This window comes from Mya arenaria, chromosome 12 (assembly GCF_026914265.1).
Source record: "Mya arenaria isolate MELC-2E11 chromosome 12, ASM2691426v1".
NCBI lineage: Eukaryota > Metazoa > Mollusca > Bivalvia > Myida > Myidae > Mya > Mya arenaria.
The window spans coordinates 32,729,838-32,741,961 of record NC_069133.1 but is presented as its reverse complement, the minus strand read 5'-3'; the positions used below and the strand labels follow the sequence as shown (position 1 = coordinate 32,741,961).

Genomic DNA, 12,124 nt, shown 5'->3' with positions numbered 1-12,124 from the left:
CAGAACATCCAATCAGAACGTTCGGCAGTATTTTGTGTAATACAATCACTTCCTAGTAGCAAATTTATCCTCGTTTTACTACTTACGTTTTGCATAACCATTAATCTTCTTTGCATGCAAAACCCTGAAATTTATACAAATTGAATACGTATATATAGTTGTAATGACATAAATACTCACGTCTGAATTTCAGTATCATATGTTCGGCAGGCCTTTTAAATAGGCTCTCACTTTCGAGGTTTCGAAGTTAATTATACTTGCAGTCCCGATGTCCCGATTTCCAACGATAAAGCGTGCGGGCGTTTATCTTGATAAATCGTAAGAATACGTCCCAAATGTTATCCTTTTAAACGAGCCTTGACGATAAACATGCGGTGACAATATTGGTAGTTGTACAACGACGGAAGTTCGAATATAAACTATTTGTGTATGACAAAGGCAGATTCCTTACGATTGATCAACTATAATAGGTTACAATCCTCAATAGTTCAGTGTAGTCGATCGTGACTCTTATTGTATGACGATTCAGTACAAAGGTACAGGGGGCGGTATCTCGAAAACCTAAGGTTTCGTAAGTTAAAGTAACATTAACGATGGCATAATGAGAAAGGTACGAGATGTATAAAGTGGTATCTGAAAACCAACCTTACTGCGCTCGCAAGGAATCGTAATTAACGATCGTAACTTCTATTATCTGGGGTTTTCACTTCGTGCAGTGACGTCATTTTCCCGCCTCGTAGACTGATCTTCGCTTTACAAAAAGGTTGTTACTTGCACGAAGTGTTAATATTAAACGGATTTAGGATGGATAAAGGGATCAAAAGTGCCAGAAGACCGATTTTTTCTTACTTAGTCGTGCGCACGACTAATCAGTCCAACGCATATGTACCAGATTTCCACTTTTCCCCAAAATTTCTTATGCAGTGGCCAGTGATGGGCATTTAATTATAATAACAAGGCTTGTCATGAGCTGCTGATAGTATCATCCCGGAATGTTTTATGATCCTATCAAGTTTCAAGATTACAGACATTAGAAGAAAATGAATATTGCTAGAAATAACGAAGACTGAGATTTTCAATTTGGTTTAAGGAGATATTTTTTTACCTCAACACATTATAACAATTTTGTAACAAAGGTTACAATAATTTTGATTGAATAAGTAATTGGTTGATATCACTTATGACTCATAATGAAAATATAAACACAATTATGTACACTTATGCTGAAATATGTGTTTTTTTTTCAAAGACCTTGAAGAAGTATCTGAAAATAAATGTCCAGGTGCGTAGTAGGGGTTTGACATTAACGGAAGAAAGATAAATAGATAAATACCCTTGTCACGGGATTCCTTAAAAATAAGAAATAATTGTTTAGCCCACGCTTTTAATTAACAACTACAACAAGCCAGTCAAGTTGTAATACTTTGTGCAATTGGACTGTCTGAGAACAGTTCATTTAGTGTTCAATGAATTTCAGGAAACTGCATTGTGAATTTTCAAGAGGTAATGACCAATGCAAACTTTAATATATCTAAAAAATCATCCATTACACATGATCTTAATAAATAAATACATTATTAAAACATTTCCGAATTATTATTATTATTCATTCCATGAATTCAAAAACGTGTCATATTGGCAATATAATATTGTATATTTCTTCACAAAAATGATTGTTTCAGCCAGAATTTGTAATTTTAAAGGGCAGGGTGCTAGGACAGAAAGGGCACTTCTGATACGCGTTGAATGATCCTTATGGACACTTGCATCGGCCAATGTTCAATGATACCTTTCAATACTAATAGATTGTTATGAATACCAAAGGTGTTATCTTTCATTTAGTGTCAAAATTATGTTTAATTATTAATTTATACTTTCTGAAAATTTTCTCTGTGAAGCAACAGGGTACAACAGGTGTAGTAAAAAGACAGTAGGGTGTTGAAAAAGGGCAGTAGGATGCCTGCTATTTTAGGCTTAGCTGGAGCACTTATCTGATCAACATGTTTCACAGTTTGTAACATCGTCAAAAAATGCATCCTTCCTATCAACATTCTTCCATAATTGTAAAACTTAAGAGTGACATTGACCTTTGAGCAAAATATACGATGCTTGAGCACGACAAGTCTTTGAGCATCTTATTTAAACCGCCTCCCCCCTTTCCGTGCATAAGAAACAGACTGGAAAGAAAAAGAAGACAAAGGGCTCTTCTTCTTTCTAGTTAAGAAATGTATTTACTTTTAAAAAATAAATTGTATATTATGAAAAACTGCATCTAAAGAAATTAACTTGACCCTTCAGAAATCCACTTCACAGCCCAAGATAAGATCAAAGAGGGCAATTAGTGATGGCTAGGCTTTCAGCTGAAGTTAATGGGAGATTAACAGTTATAAGTGATTTACTAGTTGATAAGCCCTTGCTGAATCTCAGTCGCACTCTGGTACATATGCGTAGGACTGTAATTTTGTCATGGGTACGAGTTCCTAAATCGTGCGCACGAGTTATTATGTCGTGCGCATGAGTTACTAAATCGGACGCACGAGATACTTAGTCGTGCACACGACATAATTAGGCAATCAGAATTAGCGTATCGTGGGCGTGTTGAAAGAAGTGAATTGATTGACTGATTATGTCGTGCGCACGACTTAGTTACTTGTGCGCACGACTTAGTTATCTTGTGTGCACGACTATGTATCTCATGCGTACGACTTACTATCTCGTGCGCATGGCTAAGTGTGTCGTGCGCACGCGATAAATATAAAAAACATCGCATGTCACCTCTGTTCCACCCTACTTTGCCGCCGTACTTATTCCTTATATATTTGCAAAGTTATTTTCCCCGATTACTGTTAATATTAGACGTGACGTCATTCGCGAAGAATAAAAATAATAAACTTGAACTCGGGCAGCCCTGTTTCAGGCCAGTGCCAGATTCGAACCAGACTGATCTTGACTGTTTGTATCTAACACAACATTTGACCGCAGAAAACATCGCCTTAAGTGAAAGTACTATTTTAGAGCTTACATTTTCTTGTATGAGCTTTGTCCAAAGCTTAATTCTATCGATTTTGTCATATGCCTTTTCATAATCAACAAAAATGCAATACAGTTTTTTACCACCATTAAGGGTTTTAGCAATGATAGAGAATAGCACGAATATACAATCAATAGTCGATTTTCCTTTCTGAAAACCAAATTGTGAATCGCTTATTTTTCATTGTTAATTGCCCATTTAGTCAGCCTATTTAATAATATCTGAGAATACACCTTACTTAATATATTACTTAACGTAATGCCTCTATATTTTTTAGATTCACTAGCGTTACCACCTTTAAATATTGGTGTTATTATACCTTCTCCCCATGACTGCGGGTATTCTGCGCTATTAAACATTCTGTTATACAATTTGAGCAAATATGGGGAAGTAATTTCAAATGAATTCTTAAAAATTTCCGCAATTAACATATCGTTGCCGGGACTTTTCCCGCTTTTTTGAGAAAATATAGCATTCTTGAGTTCCGATTCCGATAAACATATAAAGAAGATAAATGGTTTTTAAAAGAATACTGTTTCATTGGAGTTCGCAGTAGCTACGTGTTTCTCAATTCTTTCATACCGTTATTTACTTTCAATTGATCAGAGACTTTATTTTACATGCAGACCGTAGTTAAAAGGTTATCCCACTTTGCTAAACAGTCTATTCCAGCATGGATAGGCCATAGGACACTTTATGTTTTTGTACATTCTTTCACATGGTATCATGGAAGTTGTTGTGGCAGAATTACGCGGCTTACGCATTAAGGGAATGTAAATAATTACTAACCTTCTGAAACGCGTAAACATGTGCCAGCCACCAGCCATGACCATTATGCATTGAGGTAATAATGGGAATGGCATTGGGAGGATACATATTTCTGACTCTATAATTATACGATGCTAGTAGATACTATTGGCAACATCCTACCTGGAACCAGAAATGTGTACTCGCAAGTTTAGCCAAGATTTACATAGCGCCATTCCCAAAAATCACATTGCTATGTACAATGCCAAACGGCGCATGCACAGCTTCTGCAAAAGTTACATTTCAAAGATAGGGGGTGCATTTTGGCCCATAATATTTTCACTTACCATCTATCTGCAGATGGCGTCCATTTAACAGTCGATGGCAATTTGATGAGTGATTCAACCAGAATTTGGCAACTTGTATCAGGAACACGCTTGGTTAAACTCACTTTGCCTGAAATATATCCATATCCGAACTGCTTAGTGGACTAATGCTTATCATATTGAAAGTTACAATCTCGTATCAAGGAGGCGGGGCTCCACTTGTTTTGCCGCTCTTTGGGGAGTTCAGTTCAGATTATCTTCAGCAGAACTTTTTTTTAACAAAATCTTAGGCAAATTTATTATTGCTCACTTCATTTGCTTAAGAATGAAAACTTTATATCGATATTTGATGCTGATTTGAATACTTGCTAACCTGAACTAAATTGTACTAAATTACTGCAATAAGTGATTGCAGTGCAATAATTGCTTGGTTATTTTGTATTTATTTTTTTATATATTTTGCTTATTAACCCTGAGGCGTTGGGGTAGGTCAAGGTGAAAGTTCCGCAGGTGACCAGTTGGCCATTTATCGGGTCAGCATTTTCGGACCATTTTTGCAAAAATTATTTTGGGTCAAGTGGGCTCAAAATTGATATTTTGTGTTGTGGGTCCAAAAACGTTGTGATGTGGCCATTTGGGCCCAGAAATGTATATACGTGAAAGGGAGTCTCGTCTTATAGTTTAAACCATTTTAATGTTATAAACAAAAATAAATATAATGAAATGGACAGTTAAAATTATTTTCTTTGTTTAATGTGTCAGCGTTTTTCAAAACAACATCTGAAACCCAGCGTCAAGTCAGGTCTAAGAAACCATCGCGATCTGGACTCAATGTGTAACATGAGGTATAAAGTAAAGAAAGCGTTGCCTAATGTCAAGATTAAATTAGTTTTGGTCAACTTTGTTGATAATCACATATTAATTGGTTATTTGCTGTTCCAGGATTTCCCAATGTCATCGGACTAGTGGATGGGTCACATTATCTAAATCAATGCCCCTCATGAGTATGAGGAAGCTTTTGTCAATCGTAAGGGTATCACTGCAACAGCGTGCAGGTGAGAACTCATTTATAAATACAAACAAAACTGTAAGAACTGTCATTCATTCCATTTTAAACACAATGAATGAAACAAACATTTGAGAGAAAAAAATCCAATCAAAACATTGTATTTATGAGCTGATTTTATCGCAACATAATAATTAATATAATTACGTCACATTTTTGTTCTACCATCATGATGATTATTTTTCGATAAAAGAGTGCTGATGTGTTTTGCGATGTGTGGTGGTATATATTGTCCGAGAACATGTATGAAGTAAAACTGTTTGTAAACATGTGTATAATCAAAGCACTGAAAGTGCTGATGGACGGTGACATTGTTCGGTCTGCTGCAAGTATAGAACTAAGTCCTTTCTCTTATAAACACAGAAAATCATCGAGACCTAATCTTGAATATAGGAGCATAATATGAACACTCTTAGGTGAGGACAATTAGACAATGCTTCAAACCAAATATCTAAGCTTGATATTTATTTTCCAAACATATTCATTTAATTTCATTTTAATGCTGTAGCTTTGAAAAGTTGATGAAAAGGTCACCCGGCAATATTATCGTTACTGTTTGTTTGCAGAACTACATCCTGGTAAACAATTTCATTCCAGTTGCATAACAAATACTCCAAAAGGACACAAACAAGATAACCGAACATAAACAGATGTTTTCAAAACAGTACACATGGTCCAAAGTTCAATGTTGTACTCAAAAATAAAAAGTAGGCGTTAGTTAAAGCAACTGTGCACAAGATGATCAATTTGCAAGAAAAAGAATTGTCGAAAACTGACATAAACTTGGTATGATTGTGTACAATGCATTGAATCTTACTAACTGAAGTACCACATAGTTTACAATTTATTTTAGCTAAGCAATTATTTCGTATTTTTTCATTAAAAACATTACTGGGTATGTCTAGGTATATAGCTTAAATATACCACCCATTTTGAGTAAGCCTTCGTAGCACAGTGGATACAACACTGGACAGCTATTTTTTATTTATTTTTACATTTTGGTCCCTTCTCTATAATTATGAATCAAAGCTTAACACATTCTATTAAATAATTGTCCTGAGTTTCGTTACAGGAAAAAAAACGGTGCCAAACTGGTGTACAGTCCCTTTAAAGTAATCCGAGAACAACAATGATGAATTGTTTTCCAAACATAGCAACAGTTTATTGCAGTGGCCACAAACATAAAAAAGTAAGTGAAAATGTCACAATCATGGTTAGCCAAACACAACATTTATAATTATTTTTAAAGCAGTACATTTTTACCAATCTGTAAACATATGAAAGAGGGTCAAAAGGTCACAGTAAAGGAGATCTGAGGACAACATTGATAATTGTTTTGCAAAACTTACTGAACTTTCGTTGCAGTACCTTAGAATAAAAAATATGGTTAAACGGTAATTATCAAGGTTATCCAAGTACTATATTGATATATGTTTTAGAAGTTATACACATGGTCTAAAAATCTTTGCTGTTGCTTCAAAAATAGAATGTATATAAAAAAAATCATATTCTATGTCATCAAAGCACAACATTGCTTTTTGTTTTGAAAACTGTACTAAAAAACTTTCATTGTAGTAGCTTAAAAATAGGAAAGTATGTCGAAAGGACAACGTTATGCAAGCACGATTTTGATTTTCGAATAAATGGTCTTAATTTCATGGCTGAAGCTTCAAATTTAAATGTGTCTCAAAAGGTCACAGTCTACGTCATCAAAACACAATATTAAATTTTGTTTTCAAAACTGTCTAAAATGCTATAGATCAATAGATAATATAGATAATTAGGTCAAAAAGGTCCACGTCAGCGTCATCCGAGAACGACATATATAAATATATGTTTGTTTTCATAACAGTACAGATGTCAAATTTTCATTGGTTTAGCTTTAAAAAACATATTCAACAACTTCAGGAAATGTGTAAATAAGTTAGCCTTTGTCGAGCTTACTAACATATTTCCTTGACGAGTTGTGTAATACAGTCTTTTATGTGATGACGAGTCTTAGTATCTTTTTATCAAAATATTCTTTAAGTAAAGACAGCAAAAACAAACAACCTGTTTTACTTCTCTAGTAAAAAACAGGATACCATAAAAGCGATGCTTTTCTCTGCACTACATGCATGCATTGCAAAAATGTTGTATTAGGAAATATTTCAAACCAAAGAATCATGCGATCATTCTCATACTGTTTGTAAGAAAAATACATATAAATGTGATATCAAGTACAGCAGAAGGAATAACAACAAAAAAATGAACTCTTTCTTTTTAATTGTGACATCATAATGGTCACCGGTAAGATGAAGTCATAGATTACTATGTGTTCATGACGTCATTTCCTATTTAAACCAATATAGTACCCCATTCAGTACCCAACGTGATTGAAAGTTTTTATCATGAGATAAGATAAATATCACATTTTCCTCTTAAGAATTGGTTGGAAATTAAATTTTACCTTCTTTTTCACAATGAATACAAAATGACAAATTGTCATTTAAAAAAAATATTCTTGCCAATGAATTTGTTTAAAAACATGTGGAAGGATGCTATAAGTTCCATGGTCAGTAGGTAACCCGATATGGGATATTCAATGTAAAGGAAACCATATTGCGGTGGAGTGAAGCTCGAACCTAAATATGGATTCTTGCCCTCACATATATCCAATACTATGTCACCTACTAATCATGTAATGTAAGTATAACGTTGACAACCTAATATAAATTTGGAAAATGGAAAAATGTGGTGTCACCGCGTGACCTGTCCTTGACTAACAGCGGTGTTTCATAAATATTGTAGTCGTGATTTTTTTTTTTACCAATAGAAATAGACCAATGTTATATTGATATCCCAATGTGTATTTAGGAGAGAACAAATATGTGATGGCTGTATTTAACTGGATATAAAGTATACAAGTAAATAAAAAAAATCTTTATGACAAAACATTATTAAGAATGGGTGGAGTGATTGCTGATAACGAGCCCTTCTTAATCATTAAGGTAGTTACTTTAGGTCATTTAACTGACTTAGAATACAACCTCATTGTCTAATTCATTGTCGACGTCAAATCTTATGCAAGGATTGTGCATCAGATGAGTGACAGTAGGCTGAGGAAAAACCAAACGTGAAGAATGAAATTGTTAATGATTAAGGATAGCACTTCATTTATGCCTATCTGAAATTTCATTTGCTTAATTGTCGGTTTATTCTATTTTTGTTGTTAAAGCTGCACTCTCACAGATTGAAAGTATTGACAACTTCTTTATTTTTTGTCTTGGAACGAGCCATTTCTTTTGCGAAATTCCATGGAAACCAGTAATATAAGACTGCTGACAAAAATCAGATCATAGATTCTTATACTTAAGTTCAAAAATTGATGTTTAATGCATTTTTTCTTTAACAGTTAGTATCAGTTTAAGCCATTAAACATCAAATTTTGAACGTACATATAAAAATCTAAGATCTGATATTTTGTCAGATATCTTATAGCATTGGTTTGCACATATTTACTCAATAATTCGCTCTTTCCTAAACAAAAAATAAAAGAAGCAGTTAAGATAGTCAATCTGTGAGAGTGCAGCTTTAAGGGCTCATTATTTCTTAGTCTTAACAAATTGATGTTCAAATTTAGATTCTTCTTATCCGTAAACATCTATTAAAACAAGTTTTTTAAAAATAGGGTGTTTTGAAAATATCAAAAATGAATTAAGGAAAAGAATTTCATATTTGTCAGGTTTGAACTGCCATTTCCAAATGCTTTATCCTTTGGAACAGCCACAAGTCCAAGATATACGCATTACCACAAAATTAACCAAGCACAATTTTCATCACAATTCACACACTGCACAAGCATGTCAAAACATGGCCATGTTAAAATCGCAAAATTTCCTTCTGATTGAAAAAAATATCACAGGCTGTAAGACTGAATTACTGAAACTCCTTTTCTATAATTGTTCATGCTGTCTTCAGAAACAAATTGAAATAACGAATAAGGGTAATGTAACATTCTCCCAAAAGGGGAAGTGCATTCATAGTATGCGGATGTCCTGGATTAAATATGCAAATTAACATACCAGGTCTCTGTTTGGAGGGAGATCATATATATATAAAAGGGTTATGTATGATTTTCTCTGAAGGGATCTGTTGGCCTTGAACATTTCAGTAATATGGCTTGTTTTTATTGATCTTTTTTAGACATACATGTCTGATGCTTGATAGGCATACCAATGAGAATAATTTGCCACAATTGCAACAGAACAATGTTTACTTAATTAATTGCCAAAAAATGTCAAAATCCTGTCTACATTCTAATTTTTTGATTTTTTTTTCATTGAATAAGACCTTTTTGGGCTATTTAAACACTGTAAATATACGTAAAGCTATATACATGTATACAATATTGATATCCCCAGCATGCACAATTAAGTTATGTATTATCTTTTACCATTGTTAATTTTAACATACAAGAAAATACTGTAATTTACACTTACCTGAAAAATGTGTAGTCAATGATAGAGAATAATAAGTGGCAGACTTCAAATCAAGGCATTTAAGGCTCACCAGGGGCTTAGCACCGTCTTGATAATACAGCCGGGCTAGCTCCGTGTCCTAATGCCTCATTTATAGAAACTTTATCTTGTTGAAAAGTTTAATATTTGGCTAGTCCAAATAAACAGCAACTTCAGAGTCTTTGACAAGTTTTGTTTTGGAGATTCATCATGTCCACATCCAACTTTTTCTCCTAGCCAAGAATGACATTTCAAGCACTAAGTTTATTTAGTTCAAATAATTGTACATTGAATGATTTTTTACCATTTTTGATATGGCACGTCACGTAGTGAACACGTCTATAATTTTCGACTTGATGTATATTGAGCTTCAAGATGACGCGCATCAGCTAGATAGTTCCAAAATGGCAATGCTATGTTGACAGAAGATGATCGGAATAAGTGTTAAATGAAACATTTGTGTAATTATTCACACTTGTGTGATTAAACAATGATATTGGCTCAAGATAAATGATGTGAAACTTTTGTTTTTCTATTTTGCAATGCAGTGTTTAATATTGAAGTGTTACAGTTGAAGAAAATATTTTACTATGGTATGAATCAGAACAACATGGCATAAAGGGAACAGAATTATGCACTGGTCAGTCAATTGTAACTACGCCCCCCCCCCCCCCAGAGCTGGGAAATAGCGGGGACTTTGACTTTCAGTACAGCCAACACCGGCTAAATTCCATGCCATGCGGGGACGAACAGTTGGTAAAATCCCCGCCAAGGTCCCTGCACCCCGGGGACCCTAGTTAAGGCCAATTACCCGCTATATTTTAAGCAGACAAAACCACCGCATTCACCCCGCAAAGCGGGGCACCTGGGGTGGCCGTGGTTACAATTGACTGGTGCATTATTATCACAATTTTAAAGAAATACCCTACTGTACTGTAATATATGTGTAGCGATCTGCTGTAGGCGGCGGATGTGCGTTCATAGTGTAACGGTCCGCTGTAGGCGGCGGATGTGCGTTCATAATAACATTCCATTATAAACGGAAGTTCGTTCATACCGTATGTAAACTTGGTAGTATATATGCGGCAATTTAGCAAAGCCCGGGCTATGTGAGAATAGAGGAAATAGTGTATATAAAGACCAGTGAATCCCTCCAGGGTCGAGCATGCTTTTCCCTGAAGGGATCCGTTGGTGTTTGTTTGACGTTGCACGTTACATAAAATTATGTTTAATGCAGAAAGATGACAACTGTGACGCAGAATGCAAGTTGTTTCGAGTTATTATCATTATTTTTCACATCAATATTTGCAATAATTATTAACATCTACCAATGGCACGAAGCAAAACGACGTTATTGTTTTGGATTTTCACTAAGTTCGTATTTCCGTGTTTTACAGCAACTTACTTTTAGTAGTGGGTGACCTTTCACCAGATGTATTTCAGTCATTAATTGTATTGCGTTAAATTCAGCCAATATGACCACAAGGTGGTGATGTTATTCAATTAATTATTTTTAATTCTCCTTTTTAGCACTAACAATCCATTGTAAAACTCTAGTTTGATGCCTTAAAAATCTCATTTGACATCGGAAATTCCACGGACATGTGTTGATTCGTTCGCCATCTTGGATAAACCGGGTCATTTTGGGTCATGTCATTAACATTATATTTTGATGATTCTACTTAAAGAATATACAGTATGATATATATTTTAAAATATTTCGATAGTTCAAAGTATTGAATTAATTCTGTTTAGCAACAATGTACTTCAGTATTCAGTTCGATACATTTACGGATTTATTTTTCATGTCAGCTGATCATTCGGAGCTCCTCGGCCAATTTTTCGATAAAATGGCCGAGGACTTCCGAATGCAGTTTGGTATTAAGGTGGAACTATTTCCATGTAGAGGTCGATATTGGCGAAATGATTTATCAATATAAATATTTGATTTCAGTACCAATTGTCAATAAATTATACATGACCTACTTTTCTCACTATTCGCCCAGATATTTTAGAAAAAACTATGTAACAGCCAATTTAAATCAGCTGTATATTCAAAACAATGATACGAACTATTTACTGACATTGGTACGAGCTGATTAGGGCGTGCTTTGGCTGGTAGTTGGATCGGCCGATGTGCCTACTTCGATTGATTGTTTTACTGTTTTGATTTTTTATTGTGTCATATATGGTTTTGATTGTGTCTAGCAATATTCTGTTAATATGCTGCGGGATGCCCGTTAAGGAATTTTCAAAGATGAACTTTTACTCCCAACTAAGATTGAATAGATATCGAATACTGCTGAAAAAATGGTATTTTTATCTATAGTAGATCACAGTAAATATTTTAGTACTCACCAATCATTTAAATCAATAATAATAATAATAATAATAATAATAATAATAATAATAATAATAATAATAATAATAATAAACACCTTCTATGAACTATACC

At 34.2% G+C, this 12,124-nt stretch overlaps 1 protein-coding gene across 1 annotated transcript in view; it reads right to left on the bottom strand.

Annotated features, from left to right (window-relative positions):
* Positions 1–237, bottom strand: part of LOC128211356 (scavenger receptor cysteine-rich type 1 protein M130-like) — a 42,693-nt gene extending 42,456 nt beyond the window's left edge. The window contains exon 1 of the mRNA XM_052916051.1: positions 181–237. The gene's annotated coding sequence lies outside the window, so the exon portion shown is untranslated. The remainder of the gene's footprint in view (positions 1–180) is intronic.
* Between the last annotated feature and the right edge of the window lie 11,887 nt (positions 238–12,124).